The sequence below is a fragment of the Panthera tigris genome, chromosome B4 (genome assembly GCF_018350195.1).
Source record: "Panthera tigris isolate Pti1 chromosome B4, P.tigris_Pti1_mat1.1, whole genome shotgun sequence".
NCBI lineage: Eukaryota > Metazoa > Chordata > Mammalia > Carnivora > Felidae > Panthera > Panthera tigris.
Window position 1 is genome coordinate 39,977,347 of NC_056666.1, and position 14,730 is coordinate 39,992,076.

Below are 14,730 nucleotides of genomic sequence, written 5' to 3' on the forward strand. Positions count from 1 at the left end.
TTTTTTAAGATCTTCCCTTTACAGTTCTGGGTTCAAAGGTTTTGGTTTCCAAATGTTTCTGACAAGATTTTGACTGTTTTTTTAGATGTTTTATGTGCCCCTTGCTCAAGCTGGCTCAACTTTTTAGGCCAACCAACCCAGCTCTCTGATTCGCTTAATGTCCTTTCACATTTCAAATGTTTTCCACATCACCATGTCACAGGAAACTATAAAACCATTCAAGAGGGTGAATGATGTGTGGCTAAGATTTGGAATTAAGGTGGAATCACAGATTTAGTGGGTAGATGCCTGGACAGAAAAAAAAAAAAAAAACTGGATCTTTCATCCAGTCCTGCCACTGGCCAATTATGTGGCCCCGACAGGTAAGAAACACCTGATTTTCAATATTCTTTTAACTTTTCACCACTCTGGACTTTCTCTGTCTTCCTGCTTAAATAATGGGGAGCAAAAGTCTTGTATGATTGTCTGAAATAAAAGAAATCAAAGGAATTGAAACATCAAGAAGAAAAAAATGTGTTCCACAAAGGTCCCATGTGCCAATATCCAAAAAGTTCCTCTGGCTCTCTGCATAGTCAGTAGGGCACATAAATGAGTTAGTATTACATGGTGAAAATAAAGATTTATTTTTTAATGTTTATTTATTTTGAGAGAGAGAGAAAGCATGTGCAAGCAGGGGAGGGGCAGAGAGAGAGGGAGAGAGAGAATCCCAAGTAGGCTCCATACTGTCAACACAGAGCCCAAGGTGGGGCTCGATCTCACAACTGTGAGACGATGACCTGAGCCAAAATCAAGATGTGGGATGCTTAACCAACTGAGCCACCCAGGCACCCTAAGATTTATCTTTATGAGGAGAAACATTTTGAAAATATATACCAAGGGAAATATAGGGAGTAATTAAACATTGATATATGTGGTCATGATTATGAATCCTTTCAAATTATCTTCCAGTTTTCCTGAACAGTCTCCTGTCTGGCTTTTCCCCACCCCCAGCCATGCCCATCTCCATCTCCCTGTCTCCAGTCATGCCAAATTACCTGGTGCTGGTAAGAACACGGGTCTTTATATACCTACTTCCTCTTCCATGCCTGAAATGTCCAGCCTTATCTACTCCACTTGACACATTCCTCATAATCTTTCTGGATTCCATGTAAAACTATCTTCTTTGTGTAACCCACCTGATCACCACCAAGAGTTAATGGCCTCCTCTCCCCAAGCCTCCATAATCCTTAGAAGTCTCCTCTGCCTCCACTGCAGTCCAAATCTATTGATATTATCTGTTGACTTATCTATCATCCCCACTGGATTGTGAAATTCTTGGGGATGAGGATGGGCTATTCATCTCTTACTCCAATGCCTCACATGATGCCTGGCACTTAATTTCCCAGATATTGAAGTCAGGCAGTGGTGTGATAGAGCCAACTTGTACTGACAGCTTGAATCAGCTTGTGAGGCCCAGTTGTTAAATTTTTAGGAATTTTGTCAGCCAATATTGAAAATTACATTATATAAGCTTACAGTTCGGTGTATTCAAAACAAAAGTTGTAAATGCTCAAAAGTCTTCACTTTCTTATTATATTATGCCATTTTCTTGTTATCTGTGCACCTGAGGTTATATCTGAATAAAGTATGATGGAAACACTATATAATAAGGTGCTGCTGCACATCTCCCAACATCATATTATGTAAAGTCACATTGGTGGCTTGAAACTGGCCATGGCTGGACTATTTACACAAGAGAAATTGGCAAATGCTACATATCAAGCCTTGGTTTATTGCTTTTTGGTTGTCTAGACTCAGCAAAGTGATGGAGAAAATGTAAATAACACACACTAAATTAAGAGTGTTTGTAATCATTACATTGTGAATAACACACACACACACACACACACACACACACCCCGAGCATTTGAAAACTATTATACAATTCAGCAAAGAAGCCTCTCATGCCATTGATGAGCAAGCAAAATGTGACATATACCTTTGTTGTTTCCTGTTCATTTTATTCATTAAAGTGTCAACAGTATTCATATCAGAACAATGCTTGTTTGTTAATTGTGATCATAGGGTGGCTATAGATAAAAAAATTTGACAAGCTTCAATGAAAACATTTTGTAAAATGTAATTCACTACATAGAACTGACAATAAAGAGTACTATATATTTTATTATTTGTAAGTTGTATGCTACACATTCTATGAATGCACTTATTCTCTCACCCTACCGCACCACCCCACAACTAGAGAGCCTATTGTTAAACATCTACCAGCACACCACTGGATTCAGAGAAGAGAGACATCAGAGAAGACTCAAGTAGTCAGAGAGGGAGGTAAAAGTAGAGAAGTAGCACAATATTCCCATCAGGAAGAGAAGCAGGAGCAAACATGCAGAGTTGGGAAAGCTCTGATCTGTGCAGGACACAGTGAGTTGAGGCTACTGAGACAGAGGTGGTGGCTGGGAGCTGCTGGACTGGCTGGGAAGGGACGAGTTCCGGAAGTCAATGCAAATGAGGCAGAGAAGCCAGATTTGATTTAGCAGACAATAGGGAGTCACCTTTGACTCTTTAGAAGGGAGCGATGAGAAGTAAGCAGTGATTTAGGAGGATTAATAGGGCCACAGTGTTCAGGACGGATTGGAAGAGGAAGAGACTGGCCCAGTCCCTCCGGAAAGCAGAACAGAGACTGTGAAGGAATTCAGGACTGGAGAGATGAGGTAATGCGGCACTTTGCCTCTGTTCTCCATCCACTTCTCTCTTCCTTTCCCTCTGCCAAGCTCAGCCACATCCCCCTCCCTCAAGCTTCCCCTCCAGCAGCCCTTTTCTCTGGGGTCTATGATTAATTCTCTCTTAAAAGTATCTGGTGATAGATCCAAGGGGCATTTCATAAATTCTGCCTCATTATGTGAAGCCTAGTTTAAAAACTTCCTTCTGTCTAGATCAATTATGAAATAATAAAATCTGACCTGAACCTAAGCCTGCATCTTTTCTTTCTCTGAGAAAGGGATTCAACCATGCTCAAAAAGTCCTAAGAATGAGAGAATTAGACTCTGCGGTTATAGGAGCCCAAACGGTAAGTAGCTAAATCAGTATTATTAAATGCTCTTCAAAATCAGATACCTAGATGTTTTTCTCTATCCATACTCCATATATGTGTGTCTTGCTCTCACATACATTCACACACTGACCCACAAGCACAGATTACTAGTGTTTGGCAATGCAAATTGGCTGCAGATAGTTGCCATTCCTATTAGCCTGGGCTACTGAGAAGGAGGAATGTGCAAAAATGGTGATAAAACAAAACAAAATAAAATCCACCATATGCAATCTTTTCAAGGATGCTGGTTGCTTTTAAGTACACTGTATGGCACATAAATCATGGTCTTGATCAGGAATCATATAATCCCATCTATCATGACACCTGAGGTGAAAACAATGTCTGGCTAATAATTCCCAGCATGGTGCCATATTGGGTCAAACACTGATGTAATGATCTTTGGGTCATGAGGTTGGAGTGGCAGTGACGGTGCCATTGTGACACCCACAGCTCTTTGATTCGATGGTCTGTTATCTCAATGTTGACCTGTCCCTATTTGCCAATGTCATAGTTGAGAAGATGCAGAAAAGATGCTCTAACTGCAGTTATAGTCATATCTATATTTTTCCTTTATAAATATAAACTATTACAAAAAATTATTTGTCATGGATTTTTTCCCACATTTTCTTGTCTTTCTAGAAGTTACTAGCATAGGCCCTTGAACACATTCTTATGCATGTGCACACACACAAGATATTTCTATCCAGCCTTCAAAATGCCAACCCCATAATCATGTCTACCCAAATTTCTTGGACACTTATAACTGCTGCTTTCTTACACCATTCTTCCTATTTCCCTGATGACAACCCAAATAACCTTGGCTCCCTAATTTTTCTCCCTACCAAAGACAAAAATAAAAAGTCATGAATATCAGAAATTTCTAGGAGCTAAGTCAGCTTATTCTCATGGGTGACTTCCATGCTGGGCCCTGTCTGACATCTAAACACTCGGTTCATGGTAAGTGTAAGGCATGCTGGTGCTACACTTAGTAAATGAAGATTTGTCAATCCATAGTGATCGGTCAGCCCTTTTTTTGCACTGACCTAAGTACTTGGAAGAATCAAAGAGTATAAGGGCTGTTGTCTGCTTTCAGGGGGAAAAAACTAATGTGCAAAACCACTTAAGAATACTTCAGTCCCAAGGTGCCTGGGTGGCTCAGTAAGTTGAACCTCCAACTCTTGATTTTGGCTCAGGTCATGATTCCAGTATTGAGTGATTGAGCCCCATGTTGGGCTCTGCACTGGGCATGGGGTCTGCTTAAGATTCTCTCTCTTTCTCTCTCTCTCTCTGCTCTTCCCCTATTCATGCTCTCTTTATCTCTCTCTCTCTCTCTAAAAAAAGAAAAAAAAAGAGTATTTCAGTGCCAAATTGGGTGTTAATAGCTACAAAGAGATGGCTCAGTATTGTCAACAAGTAAGAGATCCAGAGTCAGAAAATGTGGACTCTTTCAACCTTTTCCCTTGTCCCGTGCAACACACAGACTGCCCCCAGACACTCTCTCTTTCACAACCTAATCCAGTTCACTCCTTTTTCCATAGGATTCCCTGAGTTGGTATTCAATAAAGTTCAACATTAATGTGGAAACAAAGATACTAGAATCATATTTCACAAGTAACAGAGTACAAGCTATTCTGAGTATCCACAACTCCATCCATTAAGGTTGTGTGTCTACTCTAACTAGATGAGCAAATTGAGTACACAGGATCCTGACTGCCAACAAGGGTCTAAATCTGAAGCACGGGAATTTGATTAGGTTGTCCAGCCTTGGGTTGAGTTGTTGGTTTATTTATTTTAATTTACTCTCACAAAGTCCTATGCTTCTTTGAATTTGTGACACAAATGTCTTGTGAAAACAACCATCTCTCTGTAATTCTTTAATAGCAAAGATTCTCATCAATAAACCTTTAGAGTCCAAGGAGTATGTGAGATTAGAAAGTTCATTTATTTGTTTCCTCTGCCTCTAGATTCATACTATTAAAAACAAAAGCCTACATTCTCTCTATTTTCTTTTTTTTTATTAAGGTTTTTAATTCCAGTCTAGCTAACATACAGTGTTATATTAATTTCAGGTGTACAATATTCTATACATTACTTAGTGCTCATCATGATAAGTTTTAACTTTAATCACCCATCCCCCACTCACCTCCTCTCTGCTAACCATCAGTTTGCTCTCTCAATTCTTTTAGAGTCTGTCATTGCTTAGTGTTGAGACGTAGTCCTTGTGGCTCATCTGTATTTTGCATACCATGGATCAAGCTCATTTTCTTTTTCCTTTTTTAAAAGGAGACTTTTTTTCATTCATTTGCATCCATTTGACAAACATTTACTAAATACCAACTCTGTGCCAGCACTGTCTTACACATATCTCCAGGCATCCTGTTGTATGTAATTCAACAAAAGAGATTAAGTCCCTCCTGGTGCCCAGGAACTGGAGAAAAGATGAAGAGGAGATATAGTCCCTAGTTTCCCCTATGTAAGCATACATCTTACAGAGGAAGATCACACAACTCCTTAGTTGTGTGTGCACGTGCATCACACAAGCTCTGTTAACTAGTAAGTGAACACAACTACAAGAAAATAACATGAACAAACTTCATTTACTGAGTCATTACTTTTTCTTCAGGTACTCTGAGACAGAGCTTTCAGAAATTTGAAAGATATGATTTTCCTTATCTAATATTTAAAGATTTATTTATTTAATGTTTATTTTTTTATTTTGAGAGAGAGAGAGAGCAGGGGAGGGGCAGAAAGAGAGAATCCCAAGCAGACTCCACACAATCAGCATGGGGGCCTGACACAAGGCTCAATCTCACAAACTGTGAGATCATGACATGGGCCAAGGTCAAGAGTTGGACGTTTAACCAACTGAGCCATCCAGGACCTCCCCCACTTAGGTACTACTTAAGAAGTCATACATTCTCCTCATATATACTTTCAATCTTCACATCATGTAGAGGCCACTGACTGTGCCAGGGAGATCTCTGTACTCCCTCCATCTTATAGACATTTTTTATTAGTTGGGAGGCATACCCGCAGGAGAGCCTGAAGATGCATCAACAGCTCCAAGTGTTGGCCCCATCCAAGACCAGGCCAAGTTTAGGCAGGAACATTTCATCACTTCAAAATTTTACCATTTGCCACAAAATATGGTAGAGAAAAATGTGGAGCTATCATCCTAGCTGTACCAGGAATGGTAAGACGCTGTCCCTCTGCCTCAAATCACAGCTCTGACTATGGCCATATGTGACTTTCATAAAAGAATTTGTAGAAGAAAATAAGGAAAGAAAATGTGATGAACAAAGAGCACACCCTGATGAAGACATGTACTCCCCGGTTAGATACTCAAAGAGAACAACTAAATCACCAGGTCAGGCTAATATGAAGGTAAAGGTGGCATGCTATCTCCACATAGTTACCACCTCCACATTTTGTCAAGGAGTTTTATAAACACCACAGGAAAGTGCACACAGTAATCCATGACCCCAAAATGATCACCCCTTATGCTCTACACTACTTCATTGAAGGATGCCCATCCTGCTTGGCCTGACAACTTGTACAGTCACAATTTTGAATGTGTATCATGTGCCAAGTATTTTGCATACAGTATTCCTTTTTTTAATGTTTTTTATTTATTTATTTTGACAAACAGAAAGAGTGCAAGCAGGGGAAGGACAGAGAGAGAGGAAGAACCCCAAGCAGGATCCATGCTGTCAGCACAGAGCTTGATGCAAGGCTTGAACTCACAAACCATGAGATTATGACCTGAGCCAAAATCAAGAGTCAAATGCTTAACTGACTGAGCCATCCAGACATTCCATTGCATACTGCATTCCTAACCACACCACAGTTCTGCAAGTTAAGTGTAACTATTCTTTTTTAAAATTTTTAAATGTTTATTTATTGTTGAGAGAGAGAGAGAGAGAGAGCCAGAGAGCAAGCTGGGGAGGGACAGAGAGGGAGGGAGACACAGAATTCAAAGCAGGCTTCAGGCTTTGAGCTGTCAGCATAGAGACCGATGCAGGGCTTGAACTCACAAACTGTGAGATCATGACCTGAGCCAAAGTTGGACGCTTAACTGACTGAGCCACCCAGGCACCCCGGTACTTTTCCTACTTGAGACACAGAGGTGACTACTCTCATGACCAGAGAATAGATTGAGTCTTAGAGAGACTCAGGGTCCCATAGCTGATCTGACAGGCTGCAGAGCCTTTGTTCTTTTGGTGATGCTGCCTCTGGTGATGTCTCTGGCACTTGACTTAGGGAACAAATATATTAAAATTCAGCAGAAATTTACTACCAGCAGTCAAACAAGTAAAAAGACACAACCTCAAGCTAAAAACTTCAAAAGGTGGAACCCAAGGATAAAAATAGGGAATTCCTGGCATCCTCTCACCCCTGAAACAGAGCTACTGAATTGACAAAATACTGAAAATCTTATTAGACCTCTTGAATAAGGAGAGGTGGATGAAGTGGGTATGTTTACCTTTCTCTTGCTGGGTGGGAGTAAACAGGGCATGAAAGAGAGTGGGGTGATACAGTAATAAACCTACATTGGCCCTCCCTGTTGGAAGCTATGCTCTTGGGACCTGTTCTGAATGTGGGGGGGTGGGCGCCATCCCAGGACAGGAGAAGACACAGCTATCCAGGGAACACATTGTGGTATAAGACGTTGAAGAAAATGGGCATAGCTCCAGCTGACTCTTAGCTCTGACTCTCATACAGAGAAGTGGATGGAATGCAATTCTCAACCTCTCAGACCTAGATAAACAGCGAAGACACACAGCTCTCATACACAGAAGGGAAAAGAGCTAAGCCAAGATCCCCTACAGATATCAGAGCAATTAGAATCAGAACAGGTATCAGAGCAAACCACTCACTCACGTCAAGCATTGTGTGAAAACTACAAAAATAAGAACACAAAATTTGGAAGAAGAGATCTCAGTGTGAAAGAAACATAATTCAAGGGACAGAATCAAAGTGCTAATGCTTCATACTCTAGAAAAATGTAATAAGAACCCAAACCAAGTTTTTAAAAATAGCTTAAAAACCAAATAAGAAAATAAGTGAAATAAGATGTTGGCAAATCTAAGAGAAAACTTTGAGGTAAAAATAATACTATTCAAGAACTAAATAAAAAAATGAATGAATGAATGAATGAATGAATAAGTAACAGTGAGGAAAAGGACAGTTGTAGTTGAAAGCCAAAGGATTTTTTTTTCAATATATGAAATTTATTGTCAAATTGGTTTCCATACAACACCCAGTGCTCATCCCAAAATGTGCCCTCCTCAATACCCATCACCCACCCTCCCCTCCCTCCTACCCCCCATCAACCCTCAGTTTGTTCTCAGTTTTTAAGAGTCTCTTATGCTTTGGCTTTCTCCCACTCTAACCTCTTTTTTTTTTCCTTCCCCTCCCCCATGGGTTTATGTTAAGTTTCTCAGGATCCACATAAGAGTGAAAACATATGGTATCTGTCTTTTCTCTGTATGGCTTATTTCACTTAGCATAACACTCTTCAGTTCCATCCACGTTGCTACAAAGGGCCATATTTCATTCTTTCTCATTGCCACGTAGTACTCCATTGTGTATATAAACCACAATTTCTTTATCCATTCAGAAAGCCAAAGGATTAACATAGAGAAAGGACTCAAGACAATCTTAGCAAATGCAGAAAAAATTATAATGTGAGAAAATCAATTGGAATATAATAGAGAGGAAAGGAAAGACAATTCAACATATGGATAACTTAGGCAACTGGTTTCCCTAAAGTTGAGAACACAACAAAAAGGCCAGGATAAGATGACATATAAAATGGGGGATATTTTCCCTAAATGACAGAATTTAATATCTGGTTTATTTGAACCTTCTATGGAACATGGCACAGTGGTTTAACATGAAAACAACCATGTAACTAGATGAAGATTATAAGAATCAGTTTCAGTGGCAGATAATTGCAGGCAAGTCTCCACTCAGCAACACCAAAGCCCCAAGCCATCCTCATTGGAGGCTCTGTGCAAAGCTGTGTTTGAACAGGCAGACCAGAGACAGGGACAAAACCAGGGCTCAGCATCTTCTCAACTTAAATCTCACAATAAGAGAGATGCAGAGGATCTGGGCTACCCAGAGCTTCACAGTGCAATGGAATTTTATAACTCAGTCATAAGTGACAATAAACCCAAACCAAACTGGCTGCACTGAAAGTATGAATGTATTGGCTCACACAATTAAAACCCTGGGGGATGTTGACTTCAGGTGCAATTGGCTCCAGGATCTCAAACCATGTCTTTATCTCTCAGCTCTGCTTTCTTCTGTGTAGGCTCCATTCTTAGGCAAACATTCCCCTCATGGTAGAGGTAGGAAGGTTGTCTGCTGGTAGTACAGGCTTCCATCTACAGAAACAAGTCCATGAGAAAGATAAATACTTATTTCTGGTTGTTTCATCAAGAACTGGATCTCTTTAGATATTACTGGATCATGTGTCCAGTGCTGAACAAAGCCCTGTGGCCTTGAGGGTTTAATACCCTAATTATCTCTACCTGAAGCAGGTAGGGTCTGCTCTAATAATTATATATAAGAGTGGGGAAAAGGTGTTACCTAAAGAAAACTGAGGGGTTAAAAGAGGAGAAAACAGATGTTAGGGAAGCAAAAATAACATAGGTCGACTATACTTAAGAATAGAACCCATATGCACACTTATGGATATCTACCTTCTCATGCAGTTAAAACAATAACAAGTAAAGAAGTGCACATTAATATGATACAAAGCAATGACCCAAAGCATAAGAGACAAGGTAGAAAGGACCATCATTCCAGTGGAAAGACTATAACCCCGGAAGTTTCCATATGTCCACCACATATGAACAACCCATGCCTCTTTTGTCACAAGAGTGTTGCAGTGGGCATAATACTAACAGAATGAACTAGAAACAGTTACTTTGTTTTAAAAGCCCCCCCTGAAAGATAGGCAGAATGTGGAAGATCACGTATTGAGGAATGGAGAGCAGATTTAAAGACAGGGAGTTAATATGAGAATGGACATTCATGGGACATTGAGGCATTCATTCCATAAGTATTCATGTTGCGCCTGCTGAGTGCCAGGCAGACCTCCATGCCCTGGGGATATGGTCAGCTTTTCCAAAACTCTATCTTACAGAGGAGGACCCTGAAGCCCAGAGCAGAAAAGGAACATAACTAAGTCAGGGAACTGACAGTGGCTATCATCAGAGTGTCCACACTCTGGAGCTGTGAAAAGAACATGAACTTGGGGTTCAATAGACCTAGGTTCCAATCCTGGTTCTGTCATCAACTGACTGCAATGAGCCCACCCACCTCCACCTTCTCCAGATCACATGTTTTATGGCTGCCTCAAGGAGTGAATCAGGTGAGCCGTGTTGCCTCTGTAGAGTTCTGCTTTGTGAGCTCAGGAATATTTCACTGAGATGTTTCCCTAGACAGGTTTATGACTGGCCTTGGCTCAGTGCCTTGAAAACACTCATCATGTGATGAAACAAGAATGTCATCCCGCTGACTATCAATAAACCAACATCAGCATTCCCACCCCCACCCAACACCATCCCCCATGCATTCTCCCTCCGCTTCAGCCCACTCTCTCCCCACATCCCAAAGATATCCAAATCATCTCATTAGGAGGTGACATCCAACAGGATTAGTTGCTCCTGATCCAAAGAGTGGCCAGAACTCATCCTTACAGACACCTTTATGTTTTGTGTTAAAAGCTGGAATTTGGAAATGAGCAAAAGCCATGTCTAAAGGGAAAATAGGGAGTATGTTTGAGTTCAGGCCAGAACACCCAGGAAGTGGCCATCAGAGGATTATAACAGATCCTAGAACAATAAGATCTCCAAAGTTCTTGCCTGAAAAAGCATATAAAAGACTTGAAACAACCTGCAGTCTGGATTCCCACCTGGGTGACTAATCCTGGGCTGTCCCTGGCTAGGGGATGAGTGGGTTTCCTTGAAGAGGTTGCATGTGGGCCTGAATTTCTAGAATGCAGGGTGAAGGGGATGCCACTATGCTTAAATCTAACCATTGTCCTGAGGGGCACTGGGGAGGTGCAAAGTGGTTCAGTGAGGTTTTGTAGTACTTTCTCAACTCCGTAAAAATCATACCAACATTTTCCCACCTACTTGACTATCACCTTGTCCAGGACACAGGTTTTTCAAGGGGTCGAGAAAAATATGATTTCTGAAGAAGCAGGGAAGCGTATAAAGAGGATAAAGCAGGAAATGGGTGAAGGGAGTCAAAAGGAACCAACTTCCAGTTATAAAATACATAAATCTTGGGATGCACTGTCCAGCATGGTGACTATAGTTAATAATAATGTATTATATATTTCAAAGTTGCTAATCTGAAAAGTTCTCAACACAAGAAAAAAATTCATAACTATGCATAATATGTGTGGTCATGAATGTCAACTAGGCTTATTGTGGTGATCATTTCATGATATATACAAATATCAAATCATATCGTACACCTGAGACTAAATATAATGCCATCCATCAATTATATCTCGATTAAAAAATAAAAATAAGTAAGCATGGGGAGCTCTTAGAAAATCGTTACATACAAATATTGCTGTTAAACTACATGCTGTTAATGTGATAATCACTAGCGATTGCTATCTTCTTACGGGGTAATAAAGAATATCACTGTACATCTATATCAATCTGTCTTTTCTACATCTATATTTATTAAGTAGAATAATCAAATGTATTCTTACCTTCTCTTTTCTACTAGCAGAGATACTCTGTGAACATAAAAGCAATAAAATTACACTTTTATGATGTTTATTTGTTTTTGAGAGAGAGAGAGTTGGGGGAGGGGGGAGTGGGAGCAGGGGAAGGGCAGAGAGAGAGGGAGACAGAATCCAAAGCAGGCTCCAGGCTCTGAGCTGTCAGCACAGAGCCTGATGCTGGGCTCAAACCCATGAAAAGTGAGATCATGACCTGAGCCAAAGTTGGATGCTTAACCAACTGAGCCATCCAGGTGCCCCTAAAATTACATTTCTTAAAAAAACAAAAACAAACAAACAAACAAACAAATACAGCATAAAGCACGTTTGGGCCCAGGAAGGGAAAAAAGCAACTATTTCTTGGGGGACCCAATGAAATGTTAAGTTAGCAACAGAGGCTGAGGGAATGATAAAGTAGGAGATGCCAAGACCATTAAATTACCAATACTGTTCTGAACCAAGGCTCTTAAACCACACTGTCTCCTAACAGAGCAAATGGGTATCCCGTACTTCATAACCCATCCTAAAAAACAAAAACAAAAACAAAAAAAACCTGACACAAAAAGCCAACAGAGTGGTGTGAAACAGATTCTGAACTGAGAATTGAGGGAGGAAGGCTGGACACCAGCTCCCTCACTCTGTCTCCACTGGGAGGGACACCGGGCAACTTATTTTACTTCCCACTGTGCTGATCTGTAACTTTGGGATGATAATACAACTTCACGTGAAGACCATTTGAAGCAAATACCATGATAGATTTGAGAGAAGTCTTTCTTAATCGCAAAACACTGTCCAAGTTTCAGTCATTGTTATTTCCCATCCACTTGCCATCTGCTGGCATCCTGTTTATACAACAGTGCAATTATGGTCTATCCGGACTGTGCGCTTTTTGAAGGGGAGGGGGCTTGTATTTCTTTTGCGTAACTGGTGCGTTGTGAAAGTTTTTGAGTGATCCAATGGAGAAGTCACAGTTCCTGGCCTCTGCCTGTCATCCCCAGGACCTGGGAGCACTGTTCTGTGCGTGTGTGTGTGTGTGTGTGTGTGACCACAGACCCGGCTGCTCTGGATCAGCCTTAATGCTGACCAATTGGACAGGGCTGTGCTGGGCCAGAGTCGAGCAGAATGTCTTTGCTCTGACTGCCCATCTGTTCTGCCACTGAAGCCAGCACTAAACTTAGCTGTAGTGACTCATGAACACAGGGCTGTCCCAGGCCTCACAAGTTATCCCAACAAGATGCAGTCAACACATCCCTCCCCCTCTCCCTATCCCTATTATCCCTGGGGAAATATGGCCTGCTCAGCCTTCACCAAGCTTGCTGGGCCAGTCCCTGGGATACAAGGCTGAGATAAAGAGCTTACAAAGGTAGCAGCCCCGTGTGAACACCCTCCCTTCCCAATTCATGGTACCAACATCAGAGGTTCTTTCAGAAGTCATTAAGCAAATCCTCAGTGGTTCCCTGGGGAATCATTTCTTATGGGAATGGTGGTGTTGATTCTGTCATAGGAAGACGAGGGAGAGGGACAGCATGTGGAGCATGATGTCAATACTTAGTAAGAGCTGTTCATTTGTTCTGCGTTTCAGTTCTGCATTCAGTGCCTCTTCTCAGAGCTCCTTAGCATCTGCAGGATTTCAGGACAAAATCCCAAACAGAGGCCATGACTGCTCACATGGGCAGCAGAGAAGTCTGGCTGCTGACTTTGCTTTGGTCCATTAGGCAGTGAACTGGCACTTTCACCCCTTCCTACATGTATGTGAGGCACACAAACAGGGCAGAGGGAGTGGTCTGCCCTGGGCATAAGCACTAAGGGCATGTATTGTGGGCAGAAGGTTTAAAACAATAATAATAATAAAATAGGTTAAAAGTTGATGTGTAGGGAGCCTGGGTGGCTCAGTGGGTTAAGCCTCTGACTTGTGCTCAGGTCTTAATCTCACATTTTGTGGTTTCAAGCCCCATGTAGGGCTCTGTGCTAACAGCTCAGAGCCTGGAGCCTGCTTCAGATTCTGTGTCTGCCCCTCTCTCTCTCTCTCTCTTTCTCTCTCTCTGTCTCTGTCTCTCTGTCTCTCTCTCAAAAATAAATAAACATTAAGAAAAAGTTTATCTGCTTTTTATTATCACCATGAGCTAAAAAAAAAAAAAAACCTAAAAATGTCAGTGGTAAAATAATCCTTCCCACTGGGTTGGATGGCTTCCTCCACTCCCCACCTCACCTGGAAATGCCACTGACTACATTTGCATCAATTCACCATTTCACTGGTACCTCCAGCCAGTGGTTATCAACACAAGGAACCACTCTAGAGAATTTACCATGAGAAAGACATTGTGCTTGATGCTGGAGAAAGAGAAAGGCTAGGAGACAGTCATGGCTCTCACACTGGGGAGAAAAACAAGGCCACCAACAATCACCAAAGGAAATATGAATGTTCCTGAGCCTGCCAACCCTGGGAGGGGGGATTCTCCTTTCAATAAAATATTTAACTGTCATATTCCATCAATTCTGACAACACATTTATTCACAGGTTAGCAGGTCTGAAATCAGGACCCATCTTACAATTGATGGTGCCTCACAACTATAATTGGCAGCGTTTTTTCTTTCCTGGTGGTGTGCAAAGCCACGACGTGTCTTGCAGTCATTTGGCATCTTGGATTCACCGTTGTAGGGGAACCCAGCCAAGCCAGCGCGGTATGCATGTCTGCAGGAATCCAGTCTTTGTCAGCTCTTCTTAGGGAGGGTTTCCGGAACTGTTCAGGAATCCCAAGGCCAGCACATCTGCCCTGCTTGCCACTCCTGTCCAGGTTCTCTCCAGCCATCATCATCACCAGCCCCTCAGGCTCACTTCCCCAGGCTGCCACCCCTTCCTCTCACTACTGTGCCCCTAATTCCCCAA